At 49.9% G+C, this 23,335-nt stretch overlaps 1 long non-coding RNA gene across 1 annotated transcript; it reads right to left on the reverse strand.

Annotated features, from left to right (window-relative positions):
• Positions 1–21,157: 21,157 nt before the first annotated feature.
• Gm12409 (predicted gene 12409) lies at positions 21,158–23,004 on the reverse strand. Its single transcript, NR_046068.1, has 3 exons — positions 22,926–23,004; positions 21,800–21,830; positions 21,158–21,693 (listed from the first exon to the last, which is right to left on the reverse strand). It is a non-coding gene; the product is annotated as a predicted gene 12409 (long non-coding RNA).
• Positions 23,005–23,335: the final 331 nt, after the last annotated feature.

Consider the following 23,335-nt stretch of genomic DNA (forward strand, 5'->3'; position numbering starts at 1 on the left):
AGATGCTGAGCTGAAGGGAAAGCGGCAAAGGCGGGTGGCCAGGGTGGGCAGCCTGCGAGGCAGAGCAGGTGGCTTTAGTACAGCAGGTTTGGCATAGTCACGTCTGGACCTCTTTCCGGGGGTCTGTCAGACTGCTAGAGGGTGAGAAGGGAATGGTCCGTAATGTGCAGTGCATGATGGGAGAAGTAGGGGTGGAATACACGTCCAGCAGGTCTTGGTATTGCTGCCTCACACTGGACACCGGGCAACCAAGACCACAGCCAATGCTTGTATCGCACCAGCTTGCAGTGTGGGGCAGAGGCTGGTCACCGGACTGAGGGAAAGGGGTAGATAACTGAAGCTGGAGCCCTGAGGGTGGAGTGGGATGGACAGACAAGCCCTGGATAGAAAGGGAGGTGTCCAGGGTCCTGTGCACATCTTGGATCATCACCGTCTCTATGTTCCCGCCTCTCTCTGGCTCTCAGTTTCCTCAGCAACGTGAAGGGGTCACTGCTCCCTCTCCTGTCTCACCCGTGTGACTTTTGGAAGCAGACAAAACTAAGATCTCATACAGGAAAGGACTGGTGAGGAGCCAAGGCTGTCCTGAGGCCCCCATGGCCTTGGCCTCCCTGGGTACCAGCCCTCTGACCGTCCACTGTCTCTGAGAGGGAGGAGCAGGGGCCATAAGTTGGGAATTGAGGCTAGTGTGACAGTGGTGGCTGCCATCCCTCTGAACCAGCCATCTGGAAAGTAGTGAGGCTTGAGCAGGCAAGAGGAAAGCGCAGGATATTCTAGAACACTTCTGGTTACCTGTTCCTCTCACTGCTTTCCAGCCCTGTCTCACAGGCTTAGGAATCGTAGACGCTGCTGACAGTGAAGATCATCGCCAAGCACGGAAACACAAAGGAATCATATCGCTCCCTATACGCTGTCGGCTATGGAATCTTCTCAACATTCTTAGGTTTTAATTTTTTTTTTTAAATTTCGTGCCTGTATTGTATGTGTGCTTGTATACACATTCGTTCGTGTGTATGTACATATGCATGTTCACCATGGTATACATATAGAGCTAAAAACAAAACAAAATCAAACAAAAACTTGTATAAGCCTGTTCTCCACTTCTGCTTACTTAGTCTTCCGGCTTGGAGGCAAGGGCCTTTCCCCAGTGAGCCATCTCAGTGAGCCTCAGTGGTCTTGGCCACCTGCCTATCCCACGCTGGGAATTCTTGGAACCAGTGGCCGTGGCTGATAGGTTCGCTTGTTCATTAGTGGGTTAAATCTACCTCGATACATGCTCACCTTGAATCTGTGAGACCCATCGGCATGGTTGTCTAGTGCTGCACCTTAGTGCACCACCAGTAAGTCTAGCCTCTAGGGGAGCAGTCCAAGCTTGACCAGGCTGGAGTAGCCAGCCACTCAGGCCTTCCGGAGAGCGTCAGTCAGCAGCACTCCTTTCTGAACTGTGTGGGAAGAACTGACTTCTGAACTCACTCTGGTTCTTGGCCAAGTTCAGCTCTTGGAGGTTGTTGTGGTAAAGCTCTAACCCAAATGAGCCTGGGCAAAGAAATCACAACTCAATCTGAGTACAAGCTACACGCGTAGACTGGGCAGGTCTACCACTACACTACTATATCCCCATCTCCGAGATCCTTTATAACTTGAGGTTTCTCCAGCCACGTACTTCTGCTCCATTGTCCTTCCACCTCCTCCTCCGCCGTTCTCTCTCCCTCCCCTCTCCTCCTTCTCCCCCAAACTTTTCAGCTCCACCTTCCCTTCTACTGCCCATTCACGGACTCAAGTTAAGGTGGGGAGAAAGTTCACAAGAAGTCGCCTGTATGCACGATTCACTCCTAGTTGCAGTCCCTCCAGGGAAAGCAGAATTAGCACCCAAGTACAAGACCAGGGCTATCCACACCAGGAGGTTGCAGGGCTGAGGTTGCTCCAGCTGTCAGCTGTGGCTACCTGTAATGATGGAGCCTACGACTCCCAAGGCCTCCTTCTTGCCCAGTAGAAACAGACCTCTCTAGCCCCTTCCTCTGTGACCACCTGAAAGAGAACTCTGTCGGGGGAGGGGGTGGTAGGAGGGCTGATTAAGTAGAGTTTCTGTCGCTGTGATGAAACACCATGCCAAAAGCAAGTTGGAGAGGAGATAGTTCATTTGCCTGACATCCCTATCCCCACCATATTCCATTACTGAAGGAAGTCAGGACAAAAACTCAAACAGGACAGGAACCTGGAGGAAGGAGCTGATGCCCAGGCCATGGAGGGGTGGTGTGTACTGGCTTGCTTCCCCTGGCTTGCTTGGCCTGCTTTCTTATAAAATCCAGTTATGACCAGTCCAGGAATGGCACCACCCACAATGGACTGGACTCTCCCCCATCAATTGCTAAGAAAATATCCTGCAGGCTTGCCTAAGCCTGATCCTATGGAGGCATTGTCTCAACCGGAAGCTCCTTCCTCTGCAATGACTGTAGCTTGTGTCAAGTTGTCATAAAGCTGGCCAGCAGAGCCACCTAGAGTCATCTCCCTTCTTCTGGGTAGTTGACCTAGTTCCTGGAATGGTGCTGCATCCACAGGCTCCACTCACATGATTGCCACTGAGGGTCATCTTAGGAGCTCAGCTACAACAGCTGTGATCTTACCTTCAGAAAATAAATCAACAACAACAATAATAATAATAAAACTTCAAGTTGGGCGTGGTGGCACATACCTTTTTTTGTTTGTTTGTTTGTTTTTTGGTTTTTCAAGACAGGGTTTCTCTGTGTAGCCCTGGCTGTCCTGGAACTCAGAAATCCACCTACCTCTGCCTCCCAAGTGCTGGGATTAAAGGAGTGAGCCACCACTGCCCAGCAGCACATACCTTAAAGGAGGTGGAGGCAGGCAGATCTCTGAGTTTAAGGCAAGCCTGGTCTACAGAGGGAGTTCCAGGACAGCCAGAGCCACACAGAGAAAACCTGTCTCAAAACCATCCCCCCAAAACAAAAACATACAAACAAACAAATAAAAAAAAAAACCCACAAACACCTTTCCAAGACAATTGGTGCAATCTGAAAAGTCATCAAAGAAAAATGTATTTGGGAGATAGGAGGACAGGAGTTTAAGGACATCCTTGGCCTCAGAGCAAGTTTGAGACCAGCCTGGATCACATAAGATCCTGCCACAAACAAACAAACAAACAAACAAACAAACAAACTTTAAAAACCGGGGGCTGAAGAGATGGTTTAATGGCTAAGAGCACTGACTGCTCTTTCAGAGGTCCTGAGTTCAGATCACAGCAAGCACATGGTGGCTCACAACTATCTGTAATGAGATCTAATGCCCTCTTTCTGGCATGCATGTGTACCTGCAGATAGAGCATTCATATATGTATATTTTTTAAAATGGGAATAAGCTAGAGAAGATTATGAAAAAGATAACTCCATTTTCCAAGCTACCCTGTCCAGGTCAGATAACTACATCTGAGTTTGACCATGTTGAGTTTAGCTGACTCACCAGCCAGACTAGAATTCCCCCCAAAACCCAGAACTTATGTCTATTTATCTGACCAACAGCCCCTGAAGCCAGAGTGAGTGGGCCAGGGTTAGGGCAGATGTGTGTGTATTAGTAAGTGTGTATGTATGTGTGTATGTGTATGTATGTATGTATGTGTGTGAGTGTGTATATGTATGTGTGTGTATGTGTATATATGTGTGTATGTGTGTATATGTGTATATGTGTGTGCATATGTATGCATATGTGTATATGTGTGTATGTGTATGTATATGTGTGTGTGCATATGTATGCATATGTGTATATGTGTGTACACATGTGTGTATGTATATGTGTGTGTGCATATGTATGCATATGTGTATATGTGTGTACACATGTGTGTATGTGTGTATGTGTATATGTGTATGTATATGTGTGTGTATGTGTATATGTGTGTGTGCACGAGTGTGTGTATGTATCTGCCTGTGGGTGTGTACATGTGAGCACAGATGCATGCAGAGGCTGGACTCAGGTCCTCATCCAGCCAGTGCTCGTTCTTTATCTCTGAGCCTCCAGTCTATCCCCGCAAGCCTGTGCTTTTGCACCTCCTGCCACATTGTTCTCTAGAAGGCTTCTGAGCAATTGCCACCCCCTCCCTGCTCCTCTGCCTTTCCCACCTGTAGGCCATCACTTTTGTGTGCCCCTCTGTGGTGTCTCCCTTTCTTGTCCTGATTGGCGTCACCTGGGAGGCACACCTCCGGACCTGCCTATGCAGGTGCTTCCAGGGTGGTTTAATTGGGACGGGAAGACCACGCTGACCATGAGCTGGGCTCTGGGACTGAATAAAAAGGAGCAAAGGAGACTTCGGTGAGCACCAGTTCCATCTCCTGCTGCTCTCTGAGCCACCCAGGTGTGAGCGAGCAGCTCTTCTGTGCTTTCCCTGCTACCATGGCTTCAGCCGTGAGCCCTTCCAGCCTTGTGCTGCTTCTTGTTAGGTGTTTGATCACCAAAAATGAGAAAAGTCACTCTCTGCCTACACTCTGGCAGAAGACAGTGTGAGTTCTTCCCATATGCATTTGCGGGTCCTCCAGCCCCACCACTGCGCCCTTGCAAGCGTATCTGATACTCAGGTGGATTCATGAGCCATCGTGGGTCCTTTTCAGGAAGTGACTGGAGTACAGCTTATGTACTGGAATGATATGAACCACCTGTGAGCAGAAGAGCCAACAGTTCTGCTCCTTCCCCTCCCATCCCTTTATCTGGCTGTATCTCAGCTAAGCAGGCCCCACAGGAGCCAGCACCAGACAGATAAAAACATTGAGGCCAGTTCCAGCTTCACACGAGATCCTGGAATTTAATTTAACTCCTCCGGACAGCGTGCTGATGCTTCTGTGGCTCCCAGAGCAGCCTCGTGGGACAGCTGGGAACCGTCTGTGGTGGCTTTGTCTTCACCTCTCCCTAAGAATCCCAGGGGATCCCAAAGAGGCAAGGGCCTTGCAGAAAAACTCACCGATGCCCAGGACCTTTTGGAAGGAACTGCAGAAACCCCTCAGTGATGCATCTTGTATTTTAAAAACAACTCAAATGAGCCCCGAGGGATCTCCCCCAACGTCTCATGGTTTCCCTTGGCTTGTGATGATGAGCAGCAGTAAGAATGTAAACAGGAGGCTAGGGAAGTAGCTCAGCGGGTAAAATGCTATGCAAGTGTGAGGTCCTGAGTTCAGATCCCTAGAACCCAAGTAAAGGCAGATATCGTTTGTGCCTGCGATCCTAGCTCCCTGGAGTTCACTGGCTGCTGAACTTGACAAACTGGCGAACTCCAGGTTAAATAGAGACCCTGTTTCAAAAAAGTAAGGTGGAGAATGATGGAATAATACACAGAGTGTCAACCTGGCTTCTATTGGCCCTGTGTATACACAGTGTACACACATGCAGTGTATATACTCACAGTGTACACACATACAGTGTATATGCTCACAGTGTACACACATACAATGTACACAGGCACAGTACATACACAGTGTACATACAGTGTACATACATATAGTGTATATATGCACAGTATATACACAGTGTACACACGTACAGTGTACACACACAGTGTATATAATGTACACACACAGAAGTCATTTACACACATACCCTTACAGCACATACACGTGCACAGATGCACACATGCATATAGCATACACACACACACACACACACACACACACACACGTGCGCGCACGCGAGCGCAGAGCACTCATTAGCGTGCAGCACGCACAGAATGTAAACAGGTAAAGCACGTTTTTAGCCTCGAGCAGTTCTCATCAGGAGACTCCCCATCTTCTCCTGTCCTGGAGCTGTGTCACTGCCTCCAGCTGAGGGCAGACACCAGGGTGGAGAAAGGAATCTGCCTCGGTGAGCTCCAGACAACCATCCAAGCCCCTCGCTTCGTTATCTTCAGATTAGATTCTGGCCTTTCATATTAAACCATGACTATTTTTATATTAAACTATGACTCTTCCATATTAAAAACTCTGATTCCAAGAGCAGATAATTTAGTGGCAAAGTGAAACAAATACAGGACACATTTGCTGTGGTTTTTTAATGATTTTCCATTAGCCCTGATCTTATTCTGTATATTGATTAAAATTACACTTCTAACTCACCACACGTTGTCGTTTCTAGGCCAAAGGGCCTTGGAACACTCTTCTCTAGCCTTAACCTTGCAACTACACCTCCCAAGCTTGCTTAGTTGACTGAATTCTCTAACATTTTGAACTGCATTTATTTATTTGTTTATTTGTTTGTTTGTTTGTTTATGGAGAATTTACCCTAGCTCGGGCTCTAGGGTGGGTGATTTCTGGAGCAGGGCTGGACCGTTCCGAATCATATGGAACCATGACCATGAGGATCTCATGAAGTCATTAAGAGATCATTAAAATCTAGGCAGGCCAGGTGTAAAGTCGGTGAGGCCTGGTCGTGGCAGGAGCAGCTAACTACGTAAACATGAGTGTCTGTGAGGAAAAAAATGTCATAAATAAAATTACAGGTGATAAGCTGAAGAAAAATATCTCTAACACTTATAAATGTTGCGGCGAGTGAAGCGCTAATTAGTACAAAGAACTTTCTACCTCTCCACATAGAAGAAAAACAACTCAAACACATTAGCAGAAGCCTTGATGAGAGACTGATAGAGAAAGACTATGCTCAAACCCAGAAAGCATCTCAAAAACATATATATATATATATATTTGTGTGTACATATGCATCTGCGTGTGTGTGTGTGTGTGTGTGTGTGTGTACACTACTTTTGTGCAGTGCACACAGAAGCCAGAAGATCCCCTGGAACTGGAGTCATAGATAATTGTGAGCTGCCATGTGGGTACTGAGAATTGAACATTAGTCCTCTAAAAAAAAAGCAGTAAGTGCTCTTAACCACTAACCAACCTCTCCAGCTTATCCATCTATCTATCTATCTATCTATCTACCTAACTAATCTATCTCTATCTATCATCTATCTATCAATTTTGAGCTCAAAAGCATAAGCAATAAAAGCAAAAATAGATCAAACTGAAAAGCTTTGGTACAAGAAAGGAAGCAAGCAACTAAGTGAAAAGACAGCTCACTGGTCAGGAGGAAAAAAAGTCCAAGTCAATGAGGATTGAGTGTGTGTATCGCTCACGTGTGTAACTCAAACACATCAATAGCAAAACAGATGATGCCACTCTCAGTGAATGAGGGACCTGAATCCAAAGACCAAGAGTCACTCAGAAGAGGGCAAGCAAAGGCCCGTGGGCGGACACAGGAAAAGTGTTCAACATTGGGACATCAGGTCATCAGAGACATAAACTCAAACCACAGCAAGGTATCGCCTGCACCTCCTAAAATGACGTTTTATCTAAGTGAGAATGATTAGTGAGGACATGGAGAAAAGGGGACGCTCCTACACCCGTCCTACTGAATGCAGCTGAACAGTCCCGAAGAATCTTTCAGTTTTAATGTCTCTAACCACAGCTGCAAAGTTCTTTTCCTTACAAAAAGTCTCACGTGGATGCTGGACAGCCTCATTCAGCCCCCCTGGGTGAGTATGTTAGCCAGTGACAAGTGGCTCTAAGTGACAGTCAGTTCAGGGGGGTGGTGGCACAGGCATTCTCCATACAAAAGAGGAAGCAAAGGCCCTGGGCGTGCATTTGAACAATAGATAGTTTCTCTTGTTCAAGGATGGGAGATCAAGACAGTGGGAATTGAGGCGTGGGATGAGAGGAAAGACAGGGTTCAGTTATCCTCTGAAAGTCTTAAATAACAGCTACAGGTATTCATTCTCCACATGAAGAGCACGTGGAGACTTACACACTCATGAGAAGTAAGTGTGCCCCCAGTGCAGATGGGCTGTGGCCACGGTGTCTCTTGACATCTTGAACTTGGCTTGGAAGTTTCTATTATTGTTCTATATCCTTTCTAGAAAGTCAGCATCCCGCAGGAGTCACATGGCTGGCTCTCCTGGAGGACACTATGGTGACTTAGTGGGTGGCACAGAGTTAGTCCAGTGTTCTCCACATACCAGGTAAAGCCGGAGATCTCACCTTCCTGCTGCCAGCGGCTGAGGAGGGAGCTGTGGGAGAGTCAGTGTCACCGGAGTGCAGTGAATGTAACCATGAGGGTTATTTATAATGCTTCACAGCGCTCCGTAGATGGCCAGGGTTAGAGGCAACGGTCCTTCCTCCATTTGCGACCTTCTGAAATGGCCCTGGTTCCTGCTCATTTTCTAAACATGTCCCTCTGGCTTCCCATCAACCCTGTGGACCCACCCGATCATCCTTTTGATAGATTCTTCAAAGCCTTCGTTTGCGAAGGGGCATCCTTGTGGAGCCAAGGATTTCTGCTTGCGAAGGGGAAACCTGGGTGAGCCAAGGAGTCTGCTGCGAGATTTGCCAAAGGAAAGCTGTTTCTTTTATGAAACAGGAAGTGACACAGATCCCTTTGTGAAGGACATCAGCAGAGTGCCAACCGTGAAGACACACCCTTTAACCAATGGTGTCCGGGACTCTTGTCAGATCCTCTTGAAGACTTGAAGGTGTTGAGTCAGCAGTCGATTGCTGCCGCTGATAGCACCTGCCAGAGCTTTGGGGCCAGCCACAGCCATTAGAGACAGTCTCGGTCAGTGTGCTTGCTGTCTGAGCAATGCCTCTGAATGAAGGGATCCCAGCTTGACTTTCTAGCCTACGCACCTATGAAATATATTCTCCAAGTTATGACAAAGGGGAACGAGCCCTCATGTCTCTAGAGCAGCGCTTCTCAGCCTTCCTAATGCTGTAACGTTTCAATGCAGTAGTTCCTCGTGCGGTGGTGATGCCAACCATACAATTATTTATGCTGCTACTTCGTAACTGTGATTTTTCTACTGGTATGAATAGTAATGCAAATGTCTGGTGTGCAGTATATAGGATATAGGACCCTGAAAAAGGGTCATGCACCCTCAAAGGGCTCTGACCCACAGGTTGAGAAACGCTGCTCTACCGTTATCACTCATGGAGTGCTGTAGGAGTGAAGCAGGCTATTCTTTCATTGAGCATCAGTGTTCTCATCCACATTCAGGGAAAGCAGCCTACATCCCAGGGGGAACCGTGACCACCTCCAAAGAGAAAAATAGTTCTTAAACGTAACTGGGCGCTGTGAAGAGCTACGCAGTCGTATGAAACTCCGCTTACATCACTCGAAGTCCTGAAATGTGAGATGAGTAAACTCCTTCTGTGACTCAGTTAGAACACCAGCTTTGCCTCAAGTGTGATTCTCGGAGACCCTGCGCTTACAAGTGAAAGATGATGATCGTGTTAGTATCCTGGGCTCCTTAGCAGCACCAAGGGAAACCCAAGTGGAAGGAGCGGAAGTCAAAGGCGGGATTTACGGGCCCACAAATCCATTTGAGGAACAGGGTGAGTCTGGGCCTCATCCTCATTGGAACCAAGGGACCCATCCATCCCCTGACACCTCTGTCACACGGCTCTGGCCTCGCCTTTCCATCTCCTCATGCTGGTGTGCTCTCCAGGCCTGCACATATCTGCTCCACATGCTGCCTGGTGCACAGTGAGGGACTTCCACCTCCAGACTCCTTCAGGCTTAACAAGGTTTAAAAAGTGTGGAAGAAGGAGAAGGAGAGGGAGGGGGAGAGAGAGAGGAGAGGGGAGAATGGAGAGGGAGAAGGAGAGGGAGAAGAAGGAAGAGGAGGAGAAGGAAGAGGAGGGGGAGGAAGAGGAAGAGGAGGAGGGGGAGGGGAGGAGGAGGAGGAAGAGGAGGAGGAGAAGGAGGAAGCGGAGGAGGGGGAGGAGGAGCAGCAGAAGATAATCGTCTTCTCTCTAGCTGCAAAACAGAACACTCTGGGACAGAACTCAGCAGTGCCAGCCTGGACCAACTGGCCAGCCTTGAGCCAATGTGCATGCTCTCTGCCCTTCATGCTGGGCCCTCGACTTCTGAGACAGATTTGTTGGTATCTAGTTGATACATTCCTCAGCCTTCCTTACAAGTATGTGTGATCAGGTATCCAAGTTCTGATTGGTGATATAAGAGCAGAAAAACCGTGGGAACTCTGTGAAGGGGAGAAACCACTTTTGTCTCTCCTCTGTCCTCCTTTCTGTAGCTGAGCACTCCGATATGATGACCCGAGCTCCGGCAGTTAACCTGCACCATGAGGTGATCTTGGCAATGGAGACCCTATGGGGGAAAGATCCCAGATCTGTCCCCTGCCAGCCGGGAACTGCCACTCTGTACAGGTGAAAATGGATAGATGACTCTATTCTAGAGTCATCATTTGCAGTCAAATCTGATCTTAAGTGACATGTGACTGAGGTTAGTATCATGGAAGAGGCTGCAGACAAAACACACAAAAGAAACACAAGCCAATAGCAATTAAACAGCCAAGAGTGGCCAGCCTTTGCTGCACTCTAGAAACCTTGGGGCAGACAGTGGCAGCCACCCGCCAAGTTCTCTCCAGTCTCATTCTGTCTTCCCCACTGGTGTGTGTGTGTGTGCATGTGTGTGTGTGTGTGTGTGTGTGTGTGTGTGTGTGTGTGTGAAAGAGAGGGGGGTAATACTACTTTTTACTTATTTTGCGGCAGTGCTGGGATTGAATCTGAGACCTTTGCATGCTAAGCAAATGCTCTACCACTAAGCTAAACTCCCAGCCTGGCCTCCTTTCCCAGTCTTTGATGAATGGCAATTCTTACAAAGGTAGGCAGGTGTGTGATGAAAATGACTGTCCAGTAATGGGTTCCAGGAAGACCTGGTCTACTGACGCGCTCTCCTGGAACATGAATCTATGACCATGCGTCTAGGGGAATCTGCTGCTCTCTGTTCACAGGTCGTATAGCATCCTTACTGCTAGAGGCTCTAAAAAGGCTTTGTTAAACAAACCCTAGCTGGGGAGATGGCTCACTTAACATGCTTGCTATACAAGCATGAACACCCGAGTATGCAAGTTGAGACCCATGTCAATGTGGGGTGAACAAGGTAGCCCCTCTGTAATTCTAGCCTCGGGAGGCAGAGATGGGATCCAAGAGTGAGCTGGCTCATGAGACCATCGGTGTGTTCTGGCTTTGATTGAGAGAACTTGCCTCGATGAAACAAGTGATGAGGATGATTCTAGACATCAACCTCTGTCCTCCACATGTGTGTATATTTGTGTGCTCACATATACACACACATGTGCATACATACACACAGAGTGAAGAGATGGATTTCCCTCTATACATCTCTTCCCTCACAATTGTGAAACTGTCTTTCTCCATGTTTCACACCTATGCCTGTCTGCTATGATTTGAGTATGAAATGTCCCTCTCGGGGTCTTGTGGCATGTTTTTGGAGGCCGTGGGACCTTTATGCAGTGGGGAAACCTTTGAATGGGGAAAGAGGTAGTAAGAGCAGGCCTCTGAAGGTCACACCCCAAACCCCTGCTCTCTCACTTCCTGGAGCCTCACAATGTAGGCAACTGCTGTGTCATGCATGGCTGCCACAGGTGGCCATGATGCTGGACCCACATCCTTGTGAAACTGTGAGCCCAAATAAACCTGCCTCCTTGAATGGTCCCTGCCGGGTGTTGTGCCACAGTGACAGAAATGTGGCCAATTCCAGCATGACATCACCAGCAAAGTGGCACCAGTGGTCTAGAGGACACATGGAGCGGCAGTATTCTGGAGCATGGCTCCTCTTTGGAGGTCACCCACGGACCTTGAAGACCTGCTTTGTGTTGGTCATGCTTGGGTCAGTCCTGAAGTCCTAACTATGGTCAAGATGAGACCTCACTCACTCTAGATCCAATGCCCTGATGCCTGCAAAGCCCAAAGACAGTCTGTCGCCTTCACCTTTTGTATGGGAAAACTGGGGACAGCTCTGAGACTGGTTTTGATGGAACTGGGAACTGTTAGCCAGACGAAGAGAAGACGTTCTGCCGGTTGTCTGCAGATTTAAACCTGCCTGGAACACTCAGGCCATAGACAGTCTGAGCTGACATCCAGCCTCAGATCTAGCCAGAATGTTTCCTGTGTCTTGCTTGGATGGAGCCAGAGACTGTGGGTTACAACCTCCTCCACCAGCCTGATATACCAGAGGCTTGCCCTGGAACCAGACAGTCCAGCAGTCCACTGGAGAGTCCCCAGGGTCAGAGGAAGCCTGTAGCCTGCCCTACAGACAGTGGGGGAGGGAGTTCCCAGCCATTTTCTTCCTTATTTGGGAGTGCAATTCTGGACTGCTGGCTTGTGTGTCTCGAATACCCAGGGCTGCCAAAGAGAGAGTGAGGACAAAGTGGGAGAGAAATCCCCAAGGCTGGCTGTGGGGAAGCCCCCCTTCCCTTCTGTCGCCAAGATGGGCAGCAGCAAGCACCTTCTGCTCGTCCTTCAAATCAAACCTCTCCCTCCTGCCAACCCCCTCCTCCATCGAGAGCCCTCAGATCCATGTCAGAAGCAGTGTAGACAGAGCCTAAACCAACCACAGGCAGGCATGCACCATGCAGCCTCTGCAAAGCCCCCCATGACTTCCCAAGACCATGAAGGCTGGGCCCAATTAGCAGATAAAAATGGAAGCAGGGCAGATCAGAGCACAGACGGGGGTTTCCACAGATGGTCTGAAATGTCACCCTGTTCCACGCTTCCAGCCTTTTCCAATTCTCCCCAGGCAAACTTTCCCACCTCCCTGCCCAGGTCCTCACACGCAATCCCACCCCTCGAAGAAGTGGGGTTGCTCTCTTTGCATTGTGAGGAACAGGCTTCCATCAGAGTTGAGAGGCAGTTTTGAAACTGGTTATGGCTCGTCCCAGACGTTAGTTCTTGGAGAACTAGTTAGTTCTGTGAACGAGCAGGTAGCCAGACCTTGGCTTTGGTTTCCGTTTCTCCAGGAATGTTCTGTCCTGATTCTGTGTCAATGATGAGCCTCAACCCTGAGCCATCCACTCTCCTTTAGCTGGAGATTTCCAGAACAAAGAGCTATCGATTCCTAAACTGAGAGAGAGAGAGAGAGAGAGAGAGAGAGAGAGAGAGAGAGAGAGGAGTTGCAGACAATAAGTGGAGAGAGCTGGAAGAAGAGTGGGGGAGAGCAATTGGTTTTCAGATCTGTCCTGAACCTCTAAATTTTATTCATAGAAGTGGAGCTAGCCTTGGCTGTGAACGCAGCAGGCAGCGCCACTGCAGGCTTCTGTCTGAGACTCACAGCCATGGAGCGGGAGAGCAAGCCCTGCTTGCTGGAATTGATTTCTCTTCCTTTCTTGGCCACAGAACCATGAGGCAGACATGGGATGCTCTCCGGTCCTGTTGCTCCTCTACTGTGAACTCTGGGTGGGTTTCTCACATCAACACAGTGTTTCTCCCATGCAAATGTGTTCAGGGATTGAACCCCCAAGATCCCCCTCCCTGGGCAGACCATGAAGGGAGCAGCTGTCCCTTATGCAAAACCCACTGAGGAAATGCCTCGTGCTGAAACGTTCCTGGAGCCTGAATACAGCCAAACCCTTCACCTAGCCTCATTCTCCAAACAGGAGATTCTCCCTCATCAGACCTCACTACAGAACGGAACACTCAAAGCCGTTAGGGACCCAGACAGGCCCAGATACTTCGAAGTACCTTAACGTGTAATACATGTTAGCATGGTAAAGGCTCGGAGAAATTCAGAGTGGTGCAATACATTGAACTTTGTTTAATGAGGTATTTTCTAAGCTTAACTGACCCTGAGTCACTCATTACGTGGGATACGACATTCCACAGACCTGCCCACCAGGGGAACGGTGTGTTTTCTTCTCTTTCCACGCCTTGTCTCACCTGGAAGTCAGAGCATACTTGATTCAGTGAAAGTCACAGAATCTAATACAGCCCTGGGTGGGAGTTTTTGTGGAAGGAGCATGCCTATTAGTGCCACAAGCCATTTGTAGCCTAGGTTGAGCTTGGGAATGAGCGCCATATGCTAACCCTCTTTCCCAGGGCCTTTATGTCTGTGTCCAGTGTAGCCTTGTTAAAACCAGCCCTCTGTCCCCTCCCTTGCTTCCGTACCCGTTTTATACTGACAGACCTTGAGTCAGATCTGGGCAGCATATGTGTTTTGTTTGGCTGGCACGGGAGCTCATTGTTTCTTCCCATCTTGTACTGGAGCCGGAGCACTGCCATACAGCCAGCCTCTCCCCACAGCCCGCCCTCCCTCATCCCCACGTCACCCTCTTACCTCTCGCAGTGCCCCCACCCCCCGGGATTTAAATCCTCTCAGGAGGATGATTTTCTAATCTGACCATGAGCATTGGTCTGGAAATGGATTTGCTCAGACTGGAAGTCATGCCGGCCTGTAACCTGCAAGCCCAAGGCTCACTCTCTGAGCTTTGGTACTCGACAGTTTAGAGTCCCTTCCCTGCTATTGTCTTCTCGGACCTAAGTGTCCGACCTAGGAAATGAACAGGACCAGAACACTAGGGTAGGTCCCCACTTGAAGATGTTGGGGGGAGCCAGACAAGTTAACCTGGCACTAAGTGCCAAGTCAGGTTGCAGGGGAGATGCTGAGAGGCCTGCAGGTGCTCTCATTAGGACAAAGAGACTGGAACAGCAAACAACTGAACCCACCGGCCAGGAAGTTACCTCCATATGTTGGGGGTGGGGGTTGAGGGTGGCAAGAGCTCAGTCTCCTTGGGTCTTCCTCAGCTTGAAGACTCCACATTATGTCTCTGTGGAGACAAGAAGGAAGAGAGCCCAGGAAACCCAGCCACGCTGTGTTCTGCGCTCCCATAGTGGTCCTAAGAAGGGCAGGAGGGGTGCGGAGATGCCGCTTGCTGGGACAAGGCTTCTCTCCCTGGATTCTCGGTGTAGCCATCGCCTGCCTGCCGAGTGAGCTGGGACAGACTGCAGGTTGTGAGCAGGGAGGGCGGAGGGAGCCGGCCATATGGAGCCGGATGACAGAATTTGGCAGTGGAAGCGGCACAGATGGGTCTGCTTATGTCCAGACACAACCGGAGGCCAAGGCCTGAATCATCTCTCTAGCAATTTCTTGTTTCCAAACACGTCTTTTGAAGAATGTGGGGATGCTCCGAGCAGATATCAGAACCCCTGCCGGGCGTAGAGGGAGGGACAGCGGAAAATGGTGTTGTTTTTGTGCAGGAGTGATGGAGAGAGAAGGAACCAGGCTGCTCGCTGAAGTGAGGTGGGGTCACCCAGATGGTGAGAATGCCTGGTGGCTTGAGCACCATCGGGAGAGTCCAGGTCAAAGGCCTTACTGTGTCTTTTTTCAGGGATTCTCAAAGTCCTGTACAGGGTCAGAGCTGCCAGTCCACTGACCAGGATGCAAAACAGATATCCTGGAGCAGATGATCTCTCTCTTAGCGAGGGCTGAGTCCTGCATGAGGGAGAGCAATTGTGGTAGTCTCATGCCTCTGGTGACCCTCCCCACCAAGAGTTAAGATTCTAGAGGGTGCTGGCCCAGTTCCTTGGCAGGGCCTTCCCGGAGTTTACTTGGATCCTGATGAGGGTCACAGGACCCTTCTGTCTTCAGTATGAAGTCAAAGCTGTTCTGCCTGGCATTCAAGGCCCCACCAGGACCTTTTAATTTCTTGAAATAGGATTTCATGTATTCCAGGATGGGCTACATGGCCAAGAATGGTCTGAGCATCTGGTCTTCCCGTATCTACCTCCCTAGCGCTTGGATTACAAGTGCAACCTACCACGCCCACTGCTGTTGTGCTGAGGATTAGAAAAGAGTTTCACACAGGCTTGAGCAACAGAGCCACACACCCACCCTCCAGCCTGTCCAGTGCGGAACTCCCGGGTGACCCCTAGCCTCCACTCCACATGGCTCTCGAGTTCTGCTCTGCGCTGTCTTCCAGTGCCTCTGTCCGGTGGCCTCATCTGCATATCTGCTCCGTGAGGATGCACAGCCCTAGCCCGTGCCTCTTCTCAACACGGAAAAGAATGTCCTCCCTTGTGTGTTCTACCTGCAGGCTGGCAGGGAGCTCCCAGATAGCACGTGAGACAGTTTAGCTCATTATGAACTGAGGTTGCAGAAGAAGAGGAAGGAGATGGCCCCACCTTTTACATCTGGCTAATGTGGTAGAGACTGAGGCTAGGTACCTGGCTCCGGGCCCTGTGTTCTTTCCACCGTGCCCTGGCCTCCCCTAAACAGCCACTCTCTCCTTCTCCTCAGAAACATGCTGAGAAGTTCACTGAAGGTTCTTCTGCTCCTGTCAATGGCCCCATTTACAGATGAGGGACCTGAGGACAGACAGGTTCTTTGACTTCTCCAAGGCCATCCAAACCATGCTCTCCCCAGCCTGTCTCTGGAAGAATTGCAGCCACAAAACACACCCCATGTGCTTAGCATTTTACCTAGGATGCTGCTCTTTCCCTCTGCCTTTGTGTAGTCTCCTTTGCACAGTGCTTTGGGCTGAGTATAATCAGCCCATTTACTCAGAGGGCAACTCGGAGACTCCCGGCAAGCAGCTGACTGGCTCCGGTCAGCAGGTGTGTGAGTTAGTGATTACTGTATAACAGAGGACCCCCAAACCTGGTGGCTCATAATGGTTCCCATTTCTGTTCCAACGACTTGGTATAACTTAGCTGTGCCTCCTGCTACACCTCTTCAGTCCAGGTGCCTACCGGGGGCCTGTGGTCCCATCTGAAAGCTCAGGTGGTCAGCTCAAAGAATCTGTTGCCTGTCGTCCAGTCCTCTTGACCATAAGCAACACCCAAGTCCGTGGGCCTTAACTCTTCACTGACTGACCAGATGACCCTGATTTCCTTGCTGTGTGGGTGTCTCGTTTGGCAGCTTGCTACAGTGGTGTGTGAAGAGAGACCATGAGAGAGAGAGAGAGATAATGGAGAGAGAGAGATTGAACATTAGCAAGAAAGTCAGTCTTTGTAACCCTGGAAGTGGTACGGGTCTCATTTCCTGTGCAGTATTAATTAGTCACAAGCTCACTCACCTTTGGATACCTTCAGCCCAGGGGAGAGGCCCACCTACAGCTTGGCTCCCCGCAAGGAGACAATTGCCTGGGAGCTGGCCCAGCTGGTGTGTACAGTTCTGGCCTTTGCCTGCCAGTCTGAATGCTCCACGGGCCTCTGAGGCAGGAGACAATCAGCCCCTGCATCCTGTGTTCTAGAAAGGCTCTCAGGAAGAGAGATGGCCCTGTTTTAATTACAGTGCTGACCCCAGGGAGGACCCGGCTCGTCTTTGGATAGTCTTCCTTCACCCCGTTGCTGCCAGTCTTGACTTTAAATCAAACTGTTCTCTGTTCAAGGGCTCTGGGCCCCAGGCAGGAAGAGGATTTATGAGTGGGTGACGGAGAAATGTAATATCAGGGATCGGGACCCAGACGGCAGTGTGAGCTGGGAAGTCCTAGCAAGATGCTGGCTCCCCCACCTCAGCCCCGTGACCTCTCAGGCACAGCAGGCTTTACAGCCTCCATCTTTATGAGAATCTTCCATCATCGTCCTTTCTGCCCATTGCTTTGTCCCTCCTAGCTGTCTGCACTTCAGCCCCCACCCTCACAGAGTCCGAGTCCCAGCCACCTATACTTCCTAGATCTGTGTTCTCTATCCCTGTCCATGCTGTCCCTTCCCCTGTCCCCAGTCCTCGTGACCTCTACTCTTCATTGGCCAGACTCCTGTCTCCATGACTGCAATCTCATTTCCCTAGGTCTCTGTGGTCAAGCCACACCTGGGATCCCTTCCTTCACTTGCTGTTCTGTCCCCTGCCCAATACATGGAGCACTGTGGGCCTTCAGAGCAGAGCCATGGCTTGTGTGCCATTCTCTCCCAACTGGACAGAACCTCTTTAGGACAGGGCTGGGTTCTAGCACCACCTGCCATCCCAGTGACCATAGTCATCATCCTTACCAAGGGACTTGCCTGATTAAAGACTTTCAGTGGCTTACCATTGCCTGCGGAACCGAAGCCACTCCTCAGCCTTCCTCAGACTGGCAGTCAAACCTCCACCATCTGACTTGCAAGAGGCCACCCTGGCTTCATCTAGTCTTCCACTTCCCCTGCATCTCTGCTTCCACTCTTGAGAGCCACTCACACAAGACCACACCTACCTGCCATCCCAGGGAAACTTTGGCTCAAGAAACGGCCTCTGTTCCTTCCCACCCCTAGGCTTTAGGCAAACCAACTCATGATAGTCCAAAGAAACATCCTCCATGAAACGCTCTGACCACCATTCAGGAGGCAACTAACTCAGTCCTCAGCTGCCTGGTCCCAGGCTGGACTGATTCAGGTTTCCAAGGTGCAAGGGAATCTGTTCCAACCACCCCTCCTTCAGTTAGATCTCTCTGGTGCAGGGGTGCCACCTTCCAACCCACCCCTGCAGTTGCCTGCGGTTCTGGAGACAAAGACAAAGACATCCCGAGGGGGGAGGGGCGCTCAGGAAATCTCCAGGAGGCGCCTGACGGTCCTGCTCCCCCTACTCAAGAAAGCACCCAGAAGGCTGCACCCCCCAGGAGGGTTCTCACCAGAAGGTCCTGCTGGATTGGAGCCAGGAGAGGGGGGTAGGCGCCCAGGGGTGTGTGTGTGTGTGTGTGTGTGTGTGTGTGTGTGTGTGTTGGATGGAGGCGGAGACTTGTCATCGGCTGGGACAGCTTTTGATGGCTCTTGTTCTGGTTCCCAATGTCTTTGTTTGGATTCACCAAGACTGAGTGGAGACAGACACGGAAGGGATGAAGGGACCTCAGGAGAGCTGGCTCACTTCTTCGCAGGGGATCCCAGGGATAGGTGGTAGCCTTCTTATAAACAGAAAGCCAGCAGGTGAGAATGCTCTCAGAGAACCTGAAGGCTCTGAGCCAGGCCTCCCTTGCTCTCCAGGAGGAGTTACCTTAACCAAAGCCCTTTCAGGTGAGGTCAGACATGCTCTTTGGGTCTGGCTTGTGGTCTCAGTGTTTGTCAGTCTGCTCTGACTCCTCAGTCTCTCCTTCTGGACTCACACCTCTTCAAACAGCTCCCAGAAAGCCCCCTTTCTACCTTCTGCCTTCTCACGCTCCTTGTGGTGCCCACAGATGCCCCACCAGCAGTTCAGTGCTCAAAGTCTTCTCTTTGTCCGAGAACCCAGCTCATCCTCTTGTTCACAACAATCCACTCAAATGTCTCTTGTCCTGGCCAGCAAGCTTAACACATCACAGGTTTCAGGCCTACCTCTGCCTCTTCCCTGGAAGGTGTTCTTGGGCAAGTCTCTTCTCCCACTCCACTTCAGCTCTCTACTGTATGGAAGCAGTGGCTGAGTGTGTCCAGCAGGACCACACAGGTCCTGTGCTCATGCACAGCCACCGTACAGGCCTTTCCTTACAGTGACACACTTTCCTGTCAGTTCTCTGCACTCTTCCTGGACTCTTCTTCCTCTACCCATCTTCTCTATTCTGGCAACTCTACACCCCAACATACACAGACACATACACACAAACACACACACAAATACAGACACACAAATACACACAGACACACAAACAAACATACACACAAATACACATAGACACACACACAAACACATACACACAGACACACAAATACACACAGACATACACAAACACAAATATATACAGACACACACAAACATAGACAAACACACAGAGTCTCACACACACAAGCACACAAATACACACAGACACATATACATAAACACAGACACATATACACATACATACAAACACTCAGAGACACACACACACAGACACCACAGATATACAAGCACACAGACACACACACTGACTTGGCCTCACTCACTTGGCTTAGGCAGCATTGGGGACAACATTAGATCCTAAGCACATGGCCCAGCCAATCCTCTTTAGAGTGTCATTGGTCATCTCCCTAGTACTTTCATCCAACACTGTGGAACAATGGCGGGCCTGGGCCAGCAATTCCAAGAGGTCACAAATGGAGCAGCTCCAAGCACATAACACCTCTGAGATGGTGAAATGGGGAGATTGGTGAGCTGGCTGACGGCTGCTAGCTCAATGCTGGGATGGAGGAAGGATATACACGGACCTTCAGAGAAGATGAAACTTAGAAATGTATTCATTTCCAGCTGTGTTTCTAGGAGTTCCCACAGACTCCCTGGTATAAGACAACACAGATTTATTCTCTCATATTCTGGGGATCACACATCCAAAATCAGTGTGAGTAGGGCCAGTGTTAAGGTGTTGACAGAGCTGGTTCCTTTAGAAATTCTGGGAGACGACTCCTTCCTTGCCTCAGTTTCTCCAGGCTGCCTAAATACCTTGGCTCATAGTCCTGCTTCCTCCCCCACCCCAACTTGGCCTTTTGTGGCCAGCAGCACATGAAACACTAACTAGGTTCACTTCCCACTCGTAAGAACCCTTCTACCAAGGCTGTCGAGATGGCCCAGTAAGTAAAGAACATTTGCTCCGCCAGCATGAAAACCTGAGTTTGGAGCCTAAAACCATGTAAAACTCCAGGTATGGTTGACTGTAAGCCCACCACTGTAGTACGCAGAGACAGGAGCATCACTGGATCTTGCTTGCTGGCAGGTGACTTACCCACAGGTTGTTAGAGACTGTATCTCAGAGGAATAAGGCATCTAATGTCCTCCTCTGGCACAGACATCCACATCCTCTCAAATGTAAGCATAGCCCCTGCCACAGATGTACACATGACCACCACCACCCTCGGAATCACGTTTGGGCCCAGCCAGATACTAACAGAATAATGTCGCCGTCTTAAGATCCTGGGCAGTGGTGGTGCATGCCTTTAATCCCAGCACTTGGGAGGCAGAGGCAGGCGGATTTCTGAGTTTAAGGCCAACCTGGTCTACAGAGTGAGTTCCAAAATAAATAAATAAATAAATAAAAATCCTTCACAATCTCCTCAGCATCATCCCTGTGGTAGTCTGAATGAAAATGTCCCCTAGGCTCATGTGTTTCAATGCTTGGTCCCCAGCTGATGGAACTGTTTGGGAAGGATCAGGAGGTGTGACCTTTGTTGGAGCATGTGTGATCTTGTGGGAGAAGGTGTGTCACTGGGTGGGTGGGGATTGATGGTTTAAAAGCTCCATGCCTGGCTCAAACTCTATCCCATCTCTCTCTCTCTCTCTCTCTCTCTCTCTCTCTCTCTCTCTCTCTCTCTCTCTCTCTCTGTGTATGTGTATCTGAGCCTGTGGATCAGGATGTAAATAAAGGTCCTAGGTATTGCTCCAGCACCATGCCAGTCTGCTTATTGCCATGACGACCACAGACTAGCCCTTTAAAATTGTAAGCAAGCCCCCGATTAGATTCTTTCCTTTATAGGAGTTGCCCTGATCATGGCGCCTCATCATAGCAATAGAACAGTAAGTGAGACAGTCCCTAGTGCTACATAAGATCACACCCACAGGTTCAGGCCATCAGGAAAGGCTTGTCTCGGGGAGTGCTAATGGCAGTGTCATGTAGCCCCCACAGTGGGCAACACAGAGATCTTTGTCACCTTGACTACAGTGTTGGACTCACAGACCCTTCACAGGTGATAGAAATGCTCAGACTCCGTGGACACTCACAAATGACTTCAGGGACTCAGGTGAATCTGGTAAGAGCTGGTGGCTGCATCCGGTCAGTGTCCTGGTCATGACATCATGCCACAGTTTTGGAAAATGTCATCACTGGAAGAAGCTTGTCTAAGAGTTCACTCTGTACTCTGTTAGAGTGTTAAGTCTGCAGGTATTATCTCAAAAATGTTCGCATGAAGTGTGTGGCCTGAGTTCAGCTCTCCGTGCCAATATCAGTCAGGCAGCTCCAGGGATCTCACAGCCTCTTCTGGCCTCTGCAGGCACCTGCAGTAGAACATCCCACCACCAACAACACACACACACTTAAAAATAAGATAAACATATTTTTTAAAGTGGTACTAAGCATGATAGTATGTACCTGTAATCTTACCTTCTTCAAGAGGCTACTGTCTGAGGCCAGCCTAGAATACAGAGCAAAATTTAGCCTTAAAACCACAAGAAAAATGACGGAAAGAGGTAAGCTGAGGCTGTGGCAGAGGCTCACTTGGTTACATTACAGTCTTGCTCAGCACGGTGACAGATGTCAGGAGGTGAGCTCACTCTCCTGCATTCAGGGGACATGTGAGAGAATTCCACAGCATCTGATAATTAAAAATCAGGACACAAGACAGACCCATCCTGGAGATGGCTGCTCTGTCCCATAACCATGGCACCTGGGCATCTGTATTCTATTTTGCAGAGGGAGAGCCGGCCTTGTGATGTGAGCCCCTGTGCAGGGAGAAGCAGAGAGAGCTGGAAGAGGGCACCTGGCTTCCTGCCAGCTCTCTGCACCTCTCCACAGTTCCTCTCCTTCCAGAGCACTGGGGTGAGCCAGGTCCTGGATTCCAAGAAATTCCTTTTGTCCTTTCTGCAACAATCCCTCTCCCACCTCCGCCCTGTGGCTCTCCAGGAGGGCTTCTGTGATTCATAGCAAGAGCTCTGCACGCCTTGCCTTCCGCAGCCATGGGGAGGAGAGGGCCTGTGCTGGCTCCCTCCAGGTCCAGAATGGAAATCAAGAGGTCCTTTTTATTTCGGATTTGAACCTCACTCCTACCTCTGCACTCAGGACAAGCTAACACTTGTCAGCCTGTATAAAGGAGGAGGCGGCATGCTTCCCTCAAGCCCTCTCCCCTCTTTGAACTCCACGCCGTGCTGAGCAAGCACTGGGTTGTGGGCCTGTCCCTGGGACTGAAGACAGGCTGGGGAACTCTTAAGCTCTGCTACATCTTAGAGAAAAGGAGAAGAGCACTCAGCTCCCCCAGGCAACCAGGAAACAATTTGCAAGGCGGAATTCAACAAGCAATGCCAACAAGATCATAATGACCATATTTATGGGAGAACGAGGAGGCCTGAGCTCGGGTTTTCATTATCGTGTGTACAAATGTGATCGTCTCCGTGCAGCCTGCCTCCCGCGCCGCTCTGGGCGGCAGCTGTTGGCTGGTGCATGGTAATTTGATGTAAATTGCCCCCAAATATGGTAATTCCCTACTCTTCCAGGGGAGCTTGAAGTCACAAACCTGGAGAGGTTGGCAGCAGATGTTTTCTTACCGCTCTGTAGGCTGCTGGTGTTGTGGAAAAATGGCAATAGACCCAGAGACGATGTTGCTTCAGCTACTTCCTGTGTGGGAGGCGCCGTGGGCACTCAGTGTCCACGCCTGTAAAATTGGCGCAGCGATAGTCTCTCCTGCTTGAAGTAGCAGAGAAGATAAGCAAGGCTCCACATGGTATGTTTGGCGCCAAGGACTGTACAGTATCTGGTGTTGTTATTTTGGACCTCAAAGGTGACACTCATAGCGGGTGGCAGTCAATGCCCAGTGCCATTCCTTGGTCCTCAGCGGTGGCTACCTAGGGGCAGCAAATAAAAACAGCACAATTATGGTGAAAGTGACCATCTGGGTGTGGTGGATCACACCTGTAATCCCGGGAC

This window comes from Mus musculus, chromosome 4, assembly GCF_000001635.26.
Source record: "Mus musculus strain C57BL/6J chromosome 4, GRCm38.p6 C57BL/6J".
Lineage (NCBI taxonomy): Eukaryota > Metazoa > Chordata > Mammalia > Rodentia > Muridae > Mus > Mus musculus.